This window comes from Sitophilus oryzae, unplaced genomic scaffold (assembly GCF_002938485.1).
Source record: "Sitophilus oryzae breed Bouriz unplaced genomic scaffold, Soryzae_2.0 scaffold_1525_pilon_pilon, whole genome shotgun sequence".
NCBI classification, from domain to species: Eukaryota; Metazoa; Arthropoda; class Insecta; order Coleoptera; family Curculionidae; genus Sitophilus; species Sitophilus oryzae.
This window is the reverse complement of record NW_022146198.1, coordinates 496231-512554: the sequence shown is the minus strand read 5'-3', so window position 1 is coordinate 512554 and position 16324 is coordinate 496231. Positions and strand designations below refer to the sequence as shown.

The 16324-nt window shown below is 34.5% G+C and overlaps 1 protein-coding gene across 4 annotated transcripts in view; it reads right to left on the bottom strand.

Moving 5' to 3' along the window:
• Positions 1-16324, bottom strand: part of LOC115878779 (cell surface glycoprotein 1-like) — a 253310-nt gene that overhangs the window by 116170 nt on the left and 120816 nt on the right. The gene's annotated exons all lie outside the window — the stretch shown is intronic.

Below are 16324 nucleotides of genomic sequence, written 5' to 3'. Positions count from 1 at the left end.
GGGTCAATCAGTACTTTGTAACAAAAAACCGATATGCTTTCTTGCCAATAAACAAATACTTAAACATAGGATAAAGTTTGCTTAGCGTCTTTTTGATGTTGGCCGCACCGAATAAACAAGTCTAGGGCAATCTGTCGGCAACATATTGATCTCATCTATTTATTTTTCATTTTATTCATTTTATGGAAAGCACTGTTCATTAAAATGTTGTATCCTATGTTATAGGGCTTGTTTCTCTCTACAATTTCCTGTCTCACAATGTACCGTTTGTGTCGGGGAAGGGATCATAGTTTCATAGTTGTCGATTTTCGAAAGAAATCAGTACATGTATATTATTTCGTATATTTTTCATTTTATTGATTATATGGAAAGCACTGTTCATTAAAATGTTGTATCCTATGTTAGAGGGCTTGTTTCTCTCTACAATTTCCTGTCTCACAAATTACTGTTTGTGTCGGGGAAGGGATCATAGTTTCATAGTTGTCGATTTTGGAAAGAAATCAGTACATGTATAGTATTTCGTATATTTTTCATTTTATTCATTTTATGGAAAGCACTGTTCATTAAAATGTTGTATCCTATGTTATAGGGCTTGTTTGTCTCTACAATTTCCTGTCTTACAATGTACCGTTTGTGTCGGGGAAGGGATCATAGTTTCATAGTTTTCTATTTTCGAAAGAAATCAGTACATGTATATTATTTCCGATTTTTAGTTTATTGTTTTTATGTATTTCATTTAAAATGGGTCAGTTTTTTTCTTTAGGGTACTATTTTTGTTACTAAATATTTTTGTGGTTTTGTTTGTTTTATTTATTTAATAAACATTTTTATACTTTAATTAGAATTTTTTTTACATTTCCAATTACATATTGCCCGTTTGTCCGTTTGTGTAACACTGCGCCGAATATGTCCATGGTTGGCAACAATGAATTTAAAAGCTGCATCCTTTATTACGTTAACTAAAAGTTTAATTGATATCTAATATATAAAACTAAAATTAATTTGGGGAAAAATTGTTAAATACAAATATATACACCAGGTGTCGTCAAGCGGAGTAAAATTAATGATTTCCCTCATCCCTACCCCTATTGAACTATTACTGACAGCGGATAGAAGCCACCCACCCACGGACATGCCAAAATGTCAGTCGATTCGCCCCTAGAAAGCGTGACGTAGGCCATAGTACAGAGAATGATTGAGAGCGCTTTTCAATTAGAATGGATGTCGATGTGGGATATATTAGCGACATCTGGCAGATGAAGGAATTTTCGACTCATGATAAAATTAAATTATGCATAAAGTTAGTACCGTATGATTGAAAAAGAAACGGCATCAGCGATGGCTATGAAATGAAGACCGCAGTCATTTTATATGTAAATTTACAGGGTTGTTCACCACATACGACACGGAGTATTGTAGTTATCGATTAGATTTTTACAAATTGTGGGTTCGTTGAAGGACTATAATTAAAAATTATAGACCTATTATTAGACCTATAATTTAAAAATATTTTTACAAGATACAGAGTGTCCCAAATAAATAAAAAAGTTTTATTTTTTTAAATGGAACACCCTGTATATTATTCTATTTTTAGATTCTACAATTGAAATAAAGGTAAATTTGATTAAGGTTTATCACACTTAAACCTTACCGTTTTTTAAATATTTTCAATTTTATGAAATTGCTGTAAAAATTTTAAGGCTCCAAGGGTATCAAATTTTTTGATATTAAATATTTACTGAAGTTTATTATATATAAATTTTTGGACACTCTGTATAAGGTAGTATAATTTTTATTATTGCAACACAATATCTGATCAATAAATAAACTTCAGTAAACAGTTAGTATTAAAAAATTTGATACCCTTGGAGAAATGAAGCCTTAATATTTTTACTGCAATTTCACAAAATTGAAAATATTTCAAAAACGGCAAGGTTTAAGTGTGATAGACCTTCATCAAATTTACCTTTTTTTTTCAATGGTAGAATCTAAAAATTGAATAATATACAGAGTGTTCCATTTAAAAAAATACAACTATAACTTTTTTTATTTATTTGGGACACTCTGTATCTTGCAAATTTATTTTTAAATTGTAGCTCTAATAGTGCTTCAATGAACCCAAAATCTACAACTTGTAAAAATCTAATCGTTAAGCTACAATACTCCGTGTCGTATGTGGTGAACAACCCTGTATATGGGAAAAGTCATCGATCGTCATTTCCCAGCCAAATGGATGTCGTTTTTTTCGATTATACGTATAATATTATTAAAAATCAACAATAATAAAATCTGGTATTGTTTAAGAGATTGGCAGACATAAATTGCATCCGAAAATTGTCGCGATTCGGTCTGGTGGCCGAGGCGACTTCCGGCGACGCGGAGTGTCACGCGTCGTCATTACCAGGTGGACTTCCGGTAGCCATGTTTGTCCGCTAGGACGTAGCGCCGGCATACTCTATCGGAAAACTGATGATTTAACGTCAACGGGTCAAAGGCTCGTGCGTAAACGCTATATCTCCATAATCGTAGTCAATAATATTCGAAAAGCTACAGACGTGTTTCGAATTTATTTAAACAACGGTCATATAAATTATAATGAGAATAGGTGCTTCCTTTAGAAGAATAGGAAGAAAAAGATATTAGGTATTACATATCTAATAAAGTTTTCATTGTATTTGACCAAAATGACAAAAAAACATATTTATTTCTTACTGAATTAATATAAGCTTATATCGTCTTGGTTACACATAAGGTGCTATATTTCCCTCTACCTTTATAGATAACAAACCATGAAATACAATAGAGATTTTGAATAATAATATGAAATGAAAATGGATACTCGTCTAACTACTCTAATAATATTTACATCTTAATGTCGCATATAATAAATTTACAAGAGAACAACCATTTTAATGGAAACGTACTCAAACGTGTGCCAAATTGGTGCGAAAGGCGTCTTTTTTTGACAGTTTTATTGTAAAAAAAAGACGATTGACAACTTTTTTGTCAAAAACTCGATTGACAAAATCCGTCAATATATAAACAGGTCATTTAATGCTATAATATTCTTCGGTTATTTTTAATCAAATATCAGTTAAAGTATTTGGCAAAAAGAAATTCTTTAGTATTTCATTTTGCTCCTATAAAAAACTAATCGAATAAAAATCTCCGGGCTCCGATTTTTCACCTAAAATTCAACTACCCAGTGTGCCAGAAAAAAAATCGCCCCATCCAACGTAGCTGACGTTTTGTCGCCGAATTTTCGATTTTTCGAATTTAAAAAATTAGAGCCAGTGAAAACGCCCCGAGCGAAGACAAATCGGGATCGGGAAAATTGGGAAACGCCGACGGGAAACTCGGGGAGATTAGGAAAAATCGCCCACGGCGATGTGTTACACTCGCTCGACACCTTTTTGGATTCGTCCTTTTTTTATCTCCATATATCCCCTTTGAAATTGAACCGCGGGAAAAATATCAAAGTGAGGGCGTTACGGATTTAAAATGGAGAGCGTTACTTTCCATTAATCAGAAAATTTTCCGGGGGGTTGTATTTGGTGGAAAAGTGAAAAGAGTCTACTTGGTAATGGGAGAATGGAATACGGGCTTTACATTTATTTTGGTAAATTATTTTTATGGAAATATTTTTAGGATTATTACGAGATAATTTTTAGCTTATAACATTTAAAATCAAACGAAATTTCGTATGATCGAAAAAAAACGGCTTCAAAAACGACTAAATGACAATTGATTTTAATTTTGGCGAGGTCAATCTCTAGATGTCATTTACTAAAAATTGGCATAAAACTAATTATAGAGAGATTAAAAATTTGCAAAAAGTTATTTTTTCTCGAATTTTAATCTAGGTATAACGTTACTAGGTACCGTGCTGGCAACTGTTACTTTTGGGTCGGAACTTACATGTGTGTGGAAATAAATCCCACAAGGATTTTATTAAGTCGGAGTGAGATAAATGCGACGGTGTGCTGTTGCGGCGTTGCCGGTACGCCTTTCCCTATCAGGTAAAGTAAAATCACGATCGCAAACCGCTGATTTTTAAACGACTTTTTTCTACGAAAATATAAATAGATAAAATCATTAGATATGTTTCTGAGCATCTGAAATGGAATTATCAGGCTATCGTTAGGGTAATCAATTATTTTTAATAGATTTTGAAATATCGATTCATTTTGAATTCAGAGTTCTAATAGCGCGACCACTGTCGAATACCAACTCAATTCCACTTATTTTTTTACAAAAAATGCAAGTGTTTGTAAACTGAAAAATTTTCAAGCTCTGGGGAAAATTACAACGACTCGTTAATAAATAAACAAATAAAGTATCGCGAGATGTAATTAAATCGTGAAGCTGAACGCATGATGTACACCTTTCCCTAGAACTTTAGGTACTGAGTACTGATTGGGTCGACCGGTGGACAGCGACAAATCTGCTATATCCCCTTCCACATCTCAGTTTCTCGGTTTATTTTGTGCGTTTGGCAACATGTTCACTGTTCTCTCTTTGTTCGGTACATTATAAACGCATTGTACTCGTCTTACATACGGAAATCTCGACCCAAGACTAACCTTTGTCAGCTCTTAGTATAATACTCGGTATAATATAATGTTTACTCAATATAAAAATAATTACTACCGTCTTTAAGGCAAGTAAGCGTCTAGGGTTGACCTCTCCAAAATTATTTTGTCTTTCCTTTGAGAGAACTAATGTTTTTGGTGTAAAAAAATAATATATTTATTTTTATTTATGATTATTATAATCATAAATAAATTTTGAATGCCTTAAGCACTTTTTACAACGTCCTGTAATATTTGTGATGCTCCACATTTCCTTTTATTACTCTCTCTTGTTGCTCTTTTCAAACTCGTATTGCATCTCCTTTTTTCTAACATCAAGAGTTTTTACGACCCCATTTGTATGCTTGGGGTAGCCGTAATATTATCTAAAGTAGGGCAATACTTCTCATCTAAACGAGGAAGTTATTTTACATTAATAACGAAAGAAGTTTTTTTATCGCCAATTTCTTCAGCTTTTTTTTTTCTTTGTTACCGAAAAAAAAACATATTTGATGAAAAGGAAAATGTTTTTGTAAAACTTTGTGTAGATCTTTATTATTTTTCTGTAACAAAGTAGTAGGGACTTATAGGTGAAAATGAGTAGTTATTTATGTATCAAAAGAAATTATAAGGGTTAAAGGGTCAGTTTCGCTATTTTTATAATTGCTGAATTTAGTATATTCTGTCTCATTTTAAAACTACACAAATGTTTCATTTATTAATCTTCCGTTATATTTGTATTAACCGAAGAATATTATATTAAACTAGCACACCCGGCTAAGTTGAAGTTTTTATATTAAAATAATTAAAAGTACATGAGTATATTAAATAATTAATTATTTCTATTTTAGCTTACACAAAAATTTCTGTTTTCGGTTACCTAAGAGTTGTTCAACAAACAAACAAAATAAACTTTTAACGTTATATGCATGTTAGAAAGTAATTAAAACTTATTTAATTAGGTCTGGGAACAGTTTGAGTATTCGCCTTCAAGATGCTAACTTTGTTAGGAAAACAGAGTTAATTTAAATATTTATTGATACGGCTTTTTCTTTGAAATTAGTAATGTTAATTAGTAATAATAATATAATTAAAATGAGAGCGACAAAGTTTATCCTAAAGGAAAAACACGAATTTACATGTTTTTAATCACCTTCTGTGTTTTTGTATTAAAGACAATTTCTTAATTTACGACATATTTACCTAATTACAGAAATTGGGACTACAAAGTAAATGATATTTGTAAAATGACCCTTTTCATTATGATGCTCTCAAAGTTTTGATACATATTATTTGCGGCATCAACATCTTGAAGCTGCGGAATCTCAGAGGGATCCATTTGCATTTGCAGGATTACATTCCCTACTATAGACCATGTATGGTATCCAAGTACCACATCATAATGTGATCTGAATCTCGGGCTGTCCACAGGAACCTCATTGGAAAAAAACGTAAATTTAAAGAAGCTAATTTCATATCAAACACCGATAACATATAACATCTTTAGAAATCAGCAGTGCATGGAAAGCTCCACAATACAGCAACCAGTAAAGCTTTAATAATAATTATATTTGCGGCATAATCAAGAAATGTTTCTAGCTTTAACCGTGCATTTTTAAACATCTCCGGTATATTATCCATTAAAAAAGAGCAAAGAAATACTTTTTCTCGCTGTAAACTCGTCTCGACAGCAACTTTTACCGACGAACAAAGCGAATTAAGATAATCCCCAGCGCGGAAAACCGGGGGATATGCAAACGGCAAAGAAGGAATATCGAAATGAAGTCTCGGGACTTTTCCGGAAAGTTCCCGGAAGCTGACGGGCTTTTACACGAACTGACACCTGTCAGATGCTCCACAGTCGGGGCCAGCGGGTGAGATAAAGATAATGCCACTGTAACCAAAGCCGGGCTTGTAATTTTCCATATTGCTGGTAGCAATTTCCTTTGAAGAGGCTTGAAACTTTTTAACGCTTTCGTACTTCGGATTCCTACTGTAAAAAAACGACAGTGACAGATATTTGTCATTTTTATTCACTATTCTGTGATCGACTTTGGATGTCGTCTGTCGAAATCTTCCTTAACTTGTTGGATAGCTTTTAACATTAAGTAATTATAACAACTTTTATCAAGAGCACATCCACTATCACTTTCATAAAACTGAATTTGATTAACTGGTCCCTCTGATTACTCTAATAACACAAAAAGAAGGTTGAACGGTAAAGTGAAAAATAATGAAACTATACAACAGTAAAACAGAAATTGTAATATTTACAAACAGAACTTCAATTATTATTAGATACTCATATATTATTTAAATCTTCATATGGCTAAATATAGATTTACTTGAATTATTACTGCAATATCCAATGGATACCATTTTGGAGCAAGCGTTATTGATCTGTTTGAACAATTTGTTAAATCGTTCCACATCCTATTCTAATAGATCGGCTCACTAGTGTAAAATGACCGAGAATTTAGCGGTTTATTGGTTTATAAATTGATAGCGTTAATCCGATATTATATTAATTATAGAGCTAATACAGGTAGAAACTATTCCAGACTCAATGATTCATTAGAACGAATAGGTTATAAAATATAAGGGTACACAGCAAAATAAAAACACTAAATCACCACAATACACTAAAACACTTTTACTTTTACACTGGACGCGCGTTTCGCTAACCATGTTAGCATCATCAGCAGTTGATTATAAACTAAAGTACAATCTACAAGTTGAGCGTTTATATATTCGCTCAGTGGGCACCGAGTGGGTGTGGCAAAATCTAGCCAACCGAGTCAGAGCCCACTGAGCGTAACAGTTAGATTTCCGCCACTAGAGTAGTAGGAACAAAGAACTTGAAGGAATTGGACCGTTGTCTCTGTTCATACTATCTTTACATTTATTAATTCTGATGCTTTCATATGCATCTAATTGCCTGTAATTTGAGACTTGTTTAATTAATTTTAAATTATTAAGATCTATACAATGTTCTTTATCAACAATATGTTCGGCAATCTTTATCCGGTCTACCATATCTTATCTGAGCTAAATGTTCTTTAAATCTAGTTAATATTGATCTTCTAGTTTACCCAACATATTTCTGATTACAATCTTTACAAGAAATTTCATAAATACCCGACCTTTCCAGTGGAGGTGTTTTATCCTTTGGATTACCTAATAATTGTTGTAATCTATTATTAGCACTATACACAGGTTTATAATTGACATTCTTAAAAATTCCTTTTAGACCACGGGATAACTCTCTATCAAACGGTATCAAAAAATATTTAGACGTATCTGTGTCCATTTGAAAAGTCGAATTTTCAGAAATAATTAACCTATACCTACGTTTTCTAATTAATTTATCAACTAGTGAAGGAGAATATCCATTACACTCAGCTACATTCCTAATGTAATCTCTTTCTATTTCATATCTTTCGTTGGAAAGTGGGAAACTAAGTAATCTATGAACTAAGAAATTTAAACTAGCCATTTTATGTTCAACACTATGATGTGATTCATTAGGAATATATCTGCGTGTGGTCGTATTTTTCCTATAGATATCAAATTCCAGGCAATTATTAGTATTTCTAATAACTAATACATCTAGAAATAGTAATCTGTCGTAACCATCTCAACTGTAAGGGTACACACACTAAACGTGTTGTAAATTTACGTTTTTAGAAATAATTTTTTACACCTATAGAGTGAATTTATTGAATAATTTTCGAAAAAAGATAACCCTAAGCCAAAATACCAAAAGGTGTATTACAGAGAAGCTCATTTCTAAAATCATATTAAATTTAAAAAGTTCCTTTTAGCAAACAACGCAAACATACATGCATATACTATCTTCATCAAATATTCCTCTCCAAACCATCAAACTTCCTTTCCGATGAAAAAATTATCGCTTTATTGGTCTCCTCATCGCTACAGGGACCTTCAGACTCATTTTTATTGTCGTTTTTCTTGAAATAAAACTGATTCTCCGATGCGGGACATCGGGCTTCGGCAGACGCACCATGTGCCAACGAATCCCTCCAAAAGAAATGGTCGGTTTCGCGAAAACAGCTGTCGCGCTATTAAATTTCGTTCGTCGTTGTAAGAAACGATACCTCCATTTCAGTTTTGTAGTAGATATTGATCGGTTATGTAAATATAACTCGTTTTGTTTAAATATCAATCGTACTGGCAAACGAATTAGGTATTTGAGAGCCTAAAAATTTTTGAAATTTACACCAATCTTGCTAATTTACGCTATATTTAACTAAGATTGATTTGAAGAGACCTCTCATTATTCTATTTACATCCTCTGCAGCATCATGATTCACTTATCTTCATTTTGTGAAAGTATCCATTGAGATGACAATAAATGTAGGGTTAGAATTCCAGTTACAAGAATGTCATTGTTGTATTGCCATTTTGCTATAAATTGTTTGTATCAGTATTAGTCATCTTTATTTCTGTAATAATTATAATGACTTGACAATTATTGAACAGCACCATAATTATAAAAGGATAATCTACCATTTCGATTACTAAGTAGATCTAAACAGTACCCTTAAAAATACCTCAAGTGTTTTAATTAGTATAGAATATCATATTATGTATTTGCCAAGTCATTATAATTATTACAGAAATAAAGATGACTTATATTGATACTAACAATTTATAACAAAATTGTTGAATAGGTGCTTAAAGAGAGACTAAATAAAATAAACTGACTTGGTTTTACATAAGATCTAACAACTTTTTATAGTGGAAGAATTGTGTTGCGAGACTTGGCATTTTTTACATTCTATATTTTTGATGGGATTTTATCTATTTCCTTGGATAATTCTCGTGCCACAAAGAAACAAAGGTCACGAAAAGGCAGATAAAATGGCCAAACAAGACTCATCAATGACATTCGTCAACCCTTCTGCGGCGTTGCAAAAGCAATATATAAGAATGGCCACAAAACGGTTGGTGGTCCACAGATCTGTAGAATGGTGGAGAAATTCACCAGAGCAGAGACAGTCAAAAAAGTTCATAGCAGAACATTCGCCAACATTCACGGCAGACACGATAAGCAAAGATAGTCAACAGTCAAAGCTGTCGTGAGTATACTAACAGGGAATTGTAAAGTGTCGGAGTTGTGTGGAGAACTAACCTCTGTAAAACCGTCTCAGATACTATCTATCATGAGTTCAAACTCAAGAAAGGGGGACACAATAGATCTATAAAGTCGCAATGATTAACTTCCCCCCCTCCCATACAATCTACAATCCTTATTTTTACGCTGAGATACATCCCTATCCCGTCGTCGTTCAATTTCCCGGCAAAAACCCATCATTGTCCTCCTCCTCGCCAGACGGAACCTGCCCACGTACGTGCCCGCCCACGCGCTTCCGTTATCCTCCGGACCGTCAATCGTCCTGGCCGAGATCGGCATCAGCAGCCAGCCAGCGGCAGCGGCGGCATCGGCAGCAGCAACAGAACGGTGCCACAGGAGCAGGCAGCAGCAGGCATCGATCTCGGCGGTCGCCTTGGCAACGGTGGTGACGATGGCGTTCGCCGGGCGCGTGTTTCCGCCGAGCCACGTCGTTTCTGCTGCGATCAAGTCGCTGGCCGCGCGGCGATATCCGGTGCATCCGATACGGAACGATACAGTCCTCTAATCTAAATCGATTGGTATCAGGGTTGTTATTTCTTAAACATTTTGTAAACATGCAACCAACTTAACTCCACCTACAGCATAACTCCTTTGGGACATTATTAACTTAATTAAGATGCCATAATTCCCTCTACCTTTTATAGCTAACAACCATGAAATACAATAGAGAGATATTGAGTAAAAATAAAAAATAAAAATGGACACTCATCTGACTTTACATGAGAACAGTTTCATTCCCTACAACAAAGTTCCTACCAGCAGCTTCAATACAAATGTACAGAAAGATATAGAGAAGTATTTTTCACTATGTCTCTTTAACTTTTTGACTGTTCAATGCTATCCAACAGTACAGTGTGTCCCATTTTGTTGTACCAAACCTTCATCTCATTCTTTCTTTGCGTTAAAGCACTTCCAGCTCTTTGCAAAGTTCCAAAAACCTTGCCCTAAAGTTTTAAAGCGTCGGTATTCCAGTGCCGGACAGCGGCACAGCAGGTGCTCTATAGTTTCTTCTTCCTCTCCGCATTCTCTGCAGTAGTCGTCATTGGAAATCTTCCATCTCACGAGATTTACCCCCGTTACCCAGTTTCGAGTGATGACACCTACAATTATGCGTGCTCTAGTAGTAGTTGTTTTATCTTTTTGCTATCTACCATTGGCCATAGTCTTCGAGCTGTAGCGCAGTCGTCATGGTGTTGCCACGTCTCTTGTTGCTTGGCCTTGATGGTAGTTCCTATAGGGTGTTGATTGTCACAAATGGTGGGTCATCTGCCACGACCTCTACCCTGGCCCCCTCTTTGGCGAGTCTGTCTGCTTCTTGATTGCCCACCACATTACTGTGGCCTGGCACCCAGCACAGAATAGCCTCGCCTTTGCGCAGCCAGGACAGTGTTTCTCTGCAGTCCATCACAGTTTTAAATCTCACTGATTAATGGTGATGCTTCTTAAAGCGACCAAGCCGTCAGAGTATATCACGATATCTCCTATTCGTCTATCAGCAATTTTCTCTAGTATACAACTAGCCGCTTCTAAGATTTAGAAATAGCGGTAGAGAGTTAAGTATCGAGAGAGTATAAAGAATTTATTAGTGGCTCACAAAATAAAACAAGAAACAGATTGCAGTATACTTTTAATAATTCTAATCATGGCCTACTAATAAATATGATCTTTTAATAAAAACTTTTAAATATTGCAGTAAATAGTACAATAAATATAGAACGATATATATGTTTGAGAAGCTTATGACAAGCCAGATCGTATAATTTACAAATATACAGGGTGTTCCATTTAAGAAAACATAACTTTAGTTCATGTCTTTAAAATTATTATTTTCGTAGAACAACAGACTACGCCACTGTATTCTACCTAAAAAGTTCTACAATAAACAATTTTCACCTTCTCGACACCTTTATAATAACCGAGGTACAGGGGGTCCCAAATTGCAAAAGTTTTAAAAAGACCCTGTAGCTCAGAAACAAAGAGGGCTATTAAAATTGTGTTTACGGCATCTTCCGTTCGACAAAAAAGTGGAACAGGTTTGTACAAAAACCGCATTCTTCTATCTTCACTAATAACGGAGATACCGTATGATTTCACCATCAAAATGCGACGCCCTGTACATCAATTAGAGAATCCATTCTGGATGAAAAGGCCCAACTTATTAGGCCCAATTTATATACTAATAATTAATAATTTTATAACGTATCTGAAAATTATTTGAAACATCGAAATAATGTCAAGAAAATCGAATAGTGTGTTAGCTTAACTCCAAAATTACAGTTTAAAAGAAAATATCTACTTTATATTTTCACATGATATTATAATAATTCTAAAAACAAATTTCCAGTCTTATTATGACTAAATAAAACATATAAAATTATAACCTATTCAACGTCGTTCATCAGAAACAAAGATAAACACGGACAATGAATTCAGTTTCGCCCACACGGCCGAAAACCGCAACCGAATTATTTCTACCTGAGTGAAATTTACCGAATTTATCTCGGCCAAATGCACGTATCGGCCGCCATTGTTCCCGTTTAGTTGACCCCCGTGTGACCTTATCTCTCGGGAAAATTGCCGACCGCATCCCAAAAGAACTGAAGGTAAATCGACCAAAACTTTCAGCCCTTTTTTCCAAAGTTTCTATTTTTGGATAGAGCAAAGTGTATTAAGCAAAGTGGAAAAATGTGTTTAAAAATATATTCAGGCCAGGATTTTTACATGAATAGAACCAAGAGGAAACTATAATCGATACCAAATAAACTTTTAGTTACGTCATCGAGGGGCCGATTAACTGGAATTTAAATTTCCCGCTGGCGATTCAGGTGGTAGCTTTGCTGTAAAAATGTCAAGTTACCATATCTATTTCCTGACATTTTAATTAGTTTTGATAGTTCAGGTTTGTATCACGAGTTTTTGTTTTGAGTGAATTGTGGCTACCTAGCGTCTAAAAGGTACACTATTATGTAATTTAAAACTGTTTTAAAATAACATTGAAACTGTTTTTAAGTCTGGAACTACTCTTGGACTTGGTACCTATGTGTTATTGATTCGTATATTGAAGAGACAGAATGTCTCCTAAATGTACGACTTGAGGACCTTAAAATCATAAACACAAGTGTGAAATAATGAAGTCAGTATTGCAGACCAAATTTCAAAATTAAAGACAATGACAGTCCAAGCAGATATTTTATTTTGTATTAAAAAAGACAAGTTTACAAAACTTTGAGATAAACTCTACCAGCCGTTAATATTTTACTAAACTTTCTCAAAGTTTAGTACAAGGGTTTTAAATATCTAGCTGTTATATAGTTTGTCAAAAGAGATAAGCACCTTAGTTGTGTAAAGCGCTAGTAATTATAATTACGCGCATAATTAACGTTTAGAGGAAGGTAGAAGATGTTCTAATGAGATGCTGTGTGATTAATAGTTCTTTTTTAAGTGAGTCGGAACTAGATAATATTAAGCTCATTGATGCTGAAGTTAAAGGTGATGTTCTTTTAATTATTAAAATTAAGAAGTATTTAGATGAGCTTAAAAGGTTTTAAAAAGTTACTGTTGTAAAAGTTATAGTTTTTAACTAGATATAATCGATATTCTCATATGGTGTTTGATCTCTCAACAATATTCTCGATTGCATGTGATCGCATACCAAGGGGCAAGGGTCGAAATTTCCGTAGTATGTAAGAAGAGTACAATGCGTTTATTAATGTACTGAATAAAGAGAGAACAGTAAAAACGTTGCCAAACGTATGAAATAAACCGAGAAACGGTGCACATTGCTAAGAGACGTGGAAAGGGATATAGCAATTTGTCGCGGTCACTTGCACTTTTGGTAAAAAAGTGGAATTGAGTTGGTGTTCGACAGTAGTCGCGCTATTAGAAATAATTGATTTTTTCAAAAACTTTCTTAATATTTCTGTTATATTTTCTTCTCAGACAGTATGTGAAAATCTTTTAAATAAAAAAGTTACAAGAATGCTGAAAATTGGAATGCACTAAAAGTAAATGGATGGATTTTTTAAAATTTCTGAATAGAAAAAAACAAGCCTATCAAATTTTTCTTATTTAAACATCTTGTAAAAGATCTGAACTTCAAAATAAAAAAAATGTTTCAATATCTAAAGTAGTTCTTGAGTTATCGCGTGTTATGTGTCAAAAAGTTGAGTTTTATAAATTATCACGATTACTGACGTTTTCTTGTTATAATAAAAATGGACACACCCTAACGATATCATTATAATTCCATTGACACTTTAAGCGACAGAGACGTAACTACACAGTGGTCTGTACGAACGTGGTTAAGAAGTATAATGGACACACCCTAACGATATCATTATAATTCCATTTCAGATGCTCAGAAACATATCTAATGATTTTATCTAGTCATCTTTTCGAAAAAAAAGTCTTTTAAAAATAAGCGGTTTGCGATCGTGATTTTACTTTACTTGATGGGGAAAGGCTTGATAGGGACTTGAACCGGAGAAATGTGGGAACGCCGCAACAGCACACCTGAGAGCATTTCTCTCACTCCGACTTAAGAAGATCCTTAAAATAGCGACCCAAAAGTAAGAGTTGCCAGCACAGTATGTAGAATGTAGAATGTTTAGGAGGGGAGTTAATCACCGCGACCTTACAGATCTCTTGTGTGTTCCCCGTTCTTGAGTTATATCTCATCATACAGTCTCAGGGTTTTAACAAAAGCCAATATCTGAGACGGCTCCACAGAGGCCAGCTCTCCATCCTCGACATCAGCCGTACCAAAGTTCATGGCACGAATGGTCGTCGTCTCGGCGCATTCAGTGATAAGGTGTTCTGGTGTTTCCCCATTTTCCCCACAGAATCTGCATTCGCCGTATTTTCTCAGCTTCAGCCTACCGAGGTGTTCGTTGAAGAGTCAGTGTCCTGTAAGAAACCCCGTGACAATCCGAAGATTGTTTTTACTTAAATCAAGGAAAACCTTTGATCTTTCTCGGTCGTAAGTTCTGGGGAACTTGAGATGAACCGCTTATTTAAAAATAGACGTATTTATTTAAATTCAAAACAATCATTTTTAAGACACTCTGTATACATAAACAAAATGATTGATTTTTAAAATATTATTCACAAACTAGGGAGAGGGAAATCAGGCGACGAACAGAGGTGATAGTTGTTAGATAATAGCTTCTAGACTACCATTCGAGACGCACTGATATTATTTTGGTTCTTGAGTTTTGTGACAAAGAATGTTATTAAAGGTAAAGTAAATGTTTTCTCATTACTTATCTAATGTTAACTAAATCATATTATTTTGTTTTCATGTTGTAATTCTGTTCTAAAGCATTTCTTTATTTATTTGATCTGGCAAAGACAATATATAACACGTGTATGCATTTAATGGAATCTATTTATGCTGTAAATAATTTCACTTTAAAAGTAATCTAAATAAAATCGTTTACTGTTCCTTCGTGCCGATGTTTGTGGTTTGTGAGAATAAGGGCCTTGTTGAGTGTATTAACAATTTTCGACCGCGAATGGGCGAATATCTTAGCTCGCAAAAGGGCAAACAAAAACAATAGATATTGGCACCAAACCTTCAACTTTAGCGTCGATTCCGCAACAAGGGACTTCGTACCTACGGGTGGGGACCCGTTAAACTAACAAAAACCTCTTCAGTTTTGAACGATATAAATGTGGCATGTTTTGAATGTATTAAACTATAAACCTAGGTATGAGGACAGTTTCTATATTATTATTTCTCTTTTATTTAAGTTCAGAACAGCATAGTTAGATTCTCTGGAATAGTGATCATGGTTTTCTCTGCCGTGCTCTTTTACATGTGAATTCCAGGCAGAGTACGGCACAAATTTAGCGTTTTATTTACATAACATATTCTCTTCAAATTTCCCAAAATATTGCTTTGTCGAGGCGCCTCCGAGGTAATTACAATAAAAAAATATTTAACACAACGTAGGTTCCTTTCTTTCTTTTAAACTTCTTGTTATACAGTTGGCCAAAAATATTACCTCTTCAACTTTGTTGACGAATTTGGGTTGTTACACCACAAACTTTTTCGAATGTCTTAGACGGTTGGACACCCATTCCAAGTCACGGATGGAGTCTTCCTGATTCTTCAGTTCCGCTTTCAGTATACGGTATAAGTGACCATATAAATTTACAGACCAAGAATAAAAATTTGTCTTATAGGTACCTACTATTTTTTCTCTTGTAATATAAGAACCATCGAAACAATCGAACGCAGCTAAAACAGCCGCACACGTCGTACTGACATTTGACAGTTCGGCAGCGAGAGCAAATAGCCGGTCGGTGGCAGGTTAGCAACCAGTTCGCTGCAGGAGAGCGCGATCGACATTCGGATTGCGACCGGAATTTCGTATTTACTGTATCGCCTATACCTTGTAACGGCGGTCTCGTATTTTTAGGGCTATAATATCGATACGGGCTTACAGTTAACTGGCGAGACGAAGGAGCTCGAACCGTGTAATAGAGAAAAGTGGTCGTTTTGTCCAGATACTTCCTACAATTACTTATTACTTTTTGTGTGTTGGGTTCTCGGAATTTTCTATACTTTTGTTAGTTATAAACAGAATAACAT